Below are 6,252 nucleotides of genomic sequence, written 5' to 3'. Positions count from 1 at the left end.
GGTGAAGCCAGCCAGAGTAGGAAAGTCTATGACACTCTGACTTCCACTTCTGAAAGGTCAGATATTCAAGAGCTTCCTGGGTTTCCCTTGGTGATGAGAAGTTACTTGCACTCTAATTGTTCTTAGAGTTCTCAAGCTATAGAAGCAGGAAAGAAACATTATTGACCCATCCTGGGTTCAAATGAAATTCTCAGGATCCAAGCCCTAGCCCTGTTAGCAGGAAGAACTCCATTGTAACACTGTATTTGAAGGACAGAAAATAGTTGCAAAAGCCAGGCTAGGTGAAGAGACCAAGGCCTGCAGGATTAGGAAGCAGAATGTACACACTCAACAGGAAAGTGAGCTGCAAAACCATTCATTCCAGACACAACCAGCAACGGGGTTGGGTGGGGCGAGGAGAACTTCAAACATTTGTTAGAGTTACACCAGGGTCAGGCTTTTCTCAGCCTCTTCACACAATGACTGATTAACCTTCCTCCCTCAGGTGAAGGGAGCCTCAAGCTGTCTTTAGGTTACCAATAGAGAGCCAGTTTAGTGTGTGAGTGTGAGGGGGGGGAAGGGGAGGAACAGAGTTGAAAACCCTGATCTCTGGTTTTAAGGAGTGGGTTTTTCACTCTTCATCTGCCAGATTTGAAGGCCCTTCTTCTACCTCGGTGAGTCCATTCTCCTTCCTTCATTCTGCACATCATTAATGCTAAGCCCCAGTCCAAGGAGAGGCAGGGCCATTTCTCTTCTCTCTCCAAGCACTTTAGTTAGAACCTGGGTCTTCCCTCTTGGCTCTGGGACCCTCAGCTGCCTGAAAAGTGGAAGAGAGACAGTCTTCCTGCTCTGTGGTTATGTGAATGCGATGCTGGTATCCTGGCACACTGCAGAAGGCCTCATGACTGCTAATTGTTCCCTTCTTCCCTCCTGACATCCACGACCAGATTCATCTATCATCTTTGTATCTATCTATCTATCTATCTATCTATCTATCTATCTATCTATCTATCTATCTATCTATCTATCTATCTATCTATCTATCTATCTATCTATCTATCTATCTATCTATCTATCTATCTATCTATCTATCTATCTATCTATCTATCTATCTATCTATCTATCTATCTATCTATCCATCTATCTACCCACCCAACTACCTACCTACCTATCTATCTCTTTGCCAGTTCTTGGTTGAACTCAAGGCCTGGGCACTGTCTCTAGCACTCTACTACTTGAGCCACGGCACCAATTCTGGCTTTTTCTGTGTATGTGCTACTGAGGAATTGAACCCAGGGCTTTTTGCATGCTAGGCAATCACTCTCTCTCTAATCCACATTCCCAACCCCCTCATCTTTTTCTTAATGGTAATTTTTACATAAGTAGGCTGCCATTTTTTGTCCCCAAGTTAATTTTTCTGAATACCGGTTACTTCTAAGAAACCTGATCTTGTCTTCCCCTGCTCGATTTGTGATTGTTCCTGTGTTGGCCTCATAATAATAAAATGTAAATAAACCCTGCTGAGAGCCTAAGTGTGTATCATATCAGGACACAGGCCTGGAACCCTGGAAGAGAAAAGTGATGGGCCTGAAATGAAGATTATGATGCAGTATGTGAAACAGGCATCTCTGAAAAATAAATCAGTAAATAAAAGCAGAAGCATTGCATATGGTCTGTGTGTAATCAAGGAGGTAATACACACATAAGTAGGTAAGGCACTGATACATAACTTGGCCTTCTCTCTTTGAATTTTTTTTGTGGTCATCCCAGGGCTTAAACTCAGGACCCTATGCAATTCTGAGTTGTGTTACTCAAGGCTGAAGCTCTACCACCACCACAGCTCCACTTCCAGCCATCTGGTCGATAAAAATTGGACATAATCGCCTCCCAGGCCTTACTGCCTGCTCTGGCCAGTATCTCCTGCTTGGCTTCTCTCTCAAAGCTGGAGCTCTACCCTCTGGGCCACTGCTTCACTTCTGGTTTTCTGGTGGTTTATTGGAGAAAAGAGGCTCACAGACCTCCTGCTCAGGCTGACTTTGGACAGCTATCTCCTGAGGAGGATTCAAGCAACTTTCCTCAGGGATTCGCCAAGGAACCGCTCCACACAAACCTTTAGTCTAAATCTCGAGAGGTACTAGAGAAAAACAGAAACTAGAATATGCTTCTAGTGTGTTCTAGATACTTAAGGTTGGAAACACTCATAATTATTAGTTCATTTTACAGGCAAAAGGAGCACTGCAGACTGCATGAGGATCATTCCAGCTTTCGATCCACTCATCCTGAGACAGTAAATTTACTGCAGCTCAATGCTAAGTGACCGAACTGGCATGTCCTGTGGACATTTGCTCCCAAATCCTGGAACACTCATTTCTCACTTTTGGCTGCAAACCTGTGACAAGAGGAGAAGATGAGGAGAGAAAATCATTCTCAGAGAAAGCAGCTATAAAGAATATTGGGTAGTTTACTTATAAATTCAAACCAATGGAATGACCCTGTTAAGAAGTCAGCTTGTCCAGAGTAAAAAATGAAGAAGGAAAGAAAGGGAAGTGACAGTGGCTGCTGACTGTAATCTCAGCTCTGAGGAGGCTGAGATGTAGAGAATCTTAGTCTGAATCCAGCCAGTATTGGAAAGTCCATGACACTGTTATTTCTAAGTCGTTTAATGATACAGGTGGACCCATTGCAACAATGAGAAGTACAAGTTGTCATGTCAAAAATGAACTTTACAAGTTTGGTGCATGGGGTGGGGGAGAATTGGGAGGAGGGAAGCTGGGAAGGGATGTGAAGGGTAAACAAAGGAGGAGGCTGCAATGCTTGATAAGAAATGTACTCATTATATTGCCCATGTAATTGTAACCCCTCTGTACAGTATGGTCACAAAAAATAAAAATTAAAATAAAAAAAAAGAGATCACAGAAAAGCCCAGATGTGGGCTGGACTGAAGTCTCTCTCATTGTCTGGACAGGCAGACAAAAGGCCTCAGTCCTGTACAGCTTTGTAACAACAACTCCACATCTGGGCCAATTAGTGAGGATGCGTGTGTGTGTGCTCTGAAGGCCAGGAGAAAAAGGCCTCTTTGTACTCCAAGCTATCTCTCTTCCCAGTGCTCTGTTTTGACAAGAAGCCTTCATTTGTGCCACCTCCCATGGCAGGCCAAGTTCCCTGCACTTATCCTGCCTTTGTGAGACTATATTCCAGTGCTCAGATACAGTGCTCAATATAATTCAGAAGTCCTTCTTGCAGACAACTAGGGCACTGAACTTAATGAAATGTTTCATTGCCAGCGATAATGGGCCTATGATACCTCTCCTTGGTTTTCTGGAAACTTGAGAAATCCAAGCACATGTTAGATATCACAAAGCTTCCTGTCATCTAGGGCTGGTGAAGATCATCAGGTTCTGAAACCTTTGACCTCTCTTAATTGGGCCTTGGATGGCTAGGTTTGGGGGTTGAAAACAGGGCCTTGGTGCTGACCATAAGTTCAGTGGAGAAGTCCAGTGCTTTACCATTTTGTGTCACAGCTTCACTTCTGGTCTATGTGTGTGTGTGTGTCTGTGTGCGTCTGTGTGTCTGTGTGTGTATGTCCATGTGTGTGCACGCATACAGTCGTGGAGCTTGAACTCAGCACTGTACCTAATTTCTCTTGTACAAGGATAGACTTCTCTCACTTGAGCCACAGAACCACTTCATGCTTTTTCTAGTGATGTTGTCCTGAGTAATCAAGCCCAGGGTTTCATATATGCAAAGCACTCTACCCCTAAGGCACATTCCCAGCCCTGTACTTCAGGTTTGTTAGATTGTTTCTGGTTTTGGGTTGTTTTTTTTTTTTGATGTTGTTGGTTGTAGGAGTTGAAGTCTGGGACTGGGTGCTGTCCCTGAGCTTTTCAGCTCAAGTCTTGTGCTCTATCACTTGAGCCGCAGCACCACTTCAGGTTTTCTGGTGGTCCATTGCAGCTAAGTGTCTCAAAGACATTCCTGCCCAGGCTAGCTTTGAACAATGATCCTTAGTTCTCATCCTCCTGAGAACCTAGGATGATAGTCATGAGCTGCAAGCATCAAGCTTCCACTTAATGTTTCTTAGTGGTGAATTGGAGATAATAGTCTCATGGGACTTTTTGTGTCTGGGATAATTTAGAACTCAGATCCTCAGATCTCAGCTTGCTGAGAAGGCAGGATGACAAACCTCATCTATCAACCCCTAGGCCATGGTAGTCTGCTGCAAGGGGATCCTTGGCTCCACCTGGTGGAGTGCTAGCCTTGAGCCCAAGAGGTAAGGGTCAAAATCTAGGTCCTGAGATCAAGGTTCATGACTGAAAAAACAAACAAACAAAACAATGGTCTGCAGGAGACAACTCACTAGTCTTCAGTTATATTTAATTTTGTTCCTTCCATGGAGATATATCTGAGCCTCAATATTCTTATCTGTGTAAGTATCTCAGTTGTGGAGCTCTTACAAGGACCAGATGAAAGAATGCACCCTGTGAAGGACATAGCACATGACACTGTTTGAAGGACTCAATACACAGCATCATGTGAAAGACACAGCACCCAGAACCCAATTCAGGACTCAGCACACTGCAACCTGTGAAGGACTCAGCACACAGCTCTATTCCACAAGCTGTCATTAGAATCAACGTGTTTTCTTCAGTATCACCATTCTTTGAGGAACATTTCACAAACCACACAAGTTCACATCTAATGGTTTAGTGGAGTGTTTTTTTTCAGGGGAGGTTACCCATGGGGCTTGAACTGAAATGTAGGGATACTGTTCTAATAACATTTGCTCAAGGCTACAGCTCTACCACTTGGAAGAGTCTCACAGACTTCCTTCTAGGGCTGGGTTTTAAAGCCCGTGAGCTGCTAGAATGACTGAGGTAAGCCAGCAGCATCTGGTTCGTTGGAGCTGGGTTGCAGTGATTTACATCTGGATAAGTCAGGTTAGGTGGCAGCTGTCAGCACCAGACTCCTAGCTTGCTCTGTGATGAAGTATTTGAAGTCTTGACCTTCTATAGTTGCAGTTAGAACAGTCTACCTTTTTTGGCGGCAGTCCTGGGCCTTTAGTAAGGGCTTAGCCACTCTCCCCAAGCGTTTGTGCTCCAGGCTAGTACACAATTGATTGAAAGAAAGCAGAACTTCTGGTTTTTCTTTTTATATGGTACTGAGGAATGGAAGCCAGGGCTTCCTGCTTACTAGGCGAGCACTCAACCACCGAGTCCCAGGAGTGCATGAGGTATAAATAGAGATTGCTGTATATAAATATTATATATACAAAAAGAAAGATGTGGGCTGGGAAGGTGGCTCAGTGATAGAGCGCTTCCCTTGCAAGCATGAGGACCTGAGTTCAATTCCTCAGCACCATATAAGCAGAAAAAAAAGCCGGAAGTGGTGCTGTGGCTCAAGTGGTAGAGTGCTAGCCTTGAGCTGAAGAGCTGAGGGACAGAGCCCAGGCCCAGACTTCAGGCTCACGACTGGACCCAAAAAAAATAGAGAGAGATTTATGCATATTATTAAATTATAGTTAATAGTACTACCAATGTTAGGTATTAAATGATGTCTCCATTTAATTATATATCCCAGTTGAACAATTAATAAAACATTAATTATTACTCAATTTACTGTTATTGTTTATCATATATGTACATACATCCATACATATAATTACATATTTTATAGAATGAGACCTCTATTTATAATTAATTTATGCATCATGTGTTACTACCAATTATTAGGTATTTAACTATGTCTCCATTTACTTTTCATTCTGTTAATGCTTAATAATATATTAATTAAACTTAATCCACATCCTATAATTATTTTGTCTAATATTATCCCAGAATGATTCGCTACTAATTCAATCTGTTTTTCATTTATTGTAGTGACCATTTTTCCACCTATGACATTTTTACCTTTATGACATCCTATTACATAGTATATAGATTTGCATACGAATTATACATCCTACCTGACACAGAGCAATTTCATAGAAAAGGAAAATATGTGTCACTCTTCACTTCTTACTCCAAGATTGCATTTTTGGCAGGGCTGGGATCTAAACTCAGGGCCTAGAAGGCTCAGCTCATGAATGAGTGACTGTCAGCACAGCAGCCTCTAGCCAATTCAGCTGCTAGGCAGTTCCCAGCCGATGAGACTGAGCCCCATATGTTAACCCCATATTGTGCTTAGTGAAGTTATGCATTTTATTTGTTGTTTTACTCATTTATTTAGCATTTATTTTATTGACTGGTATTACACATGGAATATTTATTACATTTA

This window comes from Dipodomys spectabilis, unplaced genomic scaffold (genome assembly GCF_019054845.1).
Source record: "Dipodomys spectabilis isolate Male_0828 unplaced genomic scaffold, ASM1905484v1 ptg000010l, whole genome shotgun sequence".
NCBI lineage: Eukaryota > Metazoa > Chordata > Mammalia > Rodentia > Heteromyidae > Dipodomys > Dipodomys spectabilis.
Note: the sequence above shows the minus strand (reverse complement) of the source record.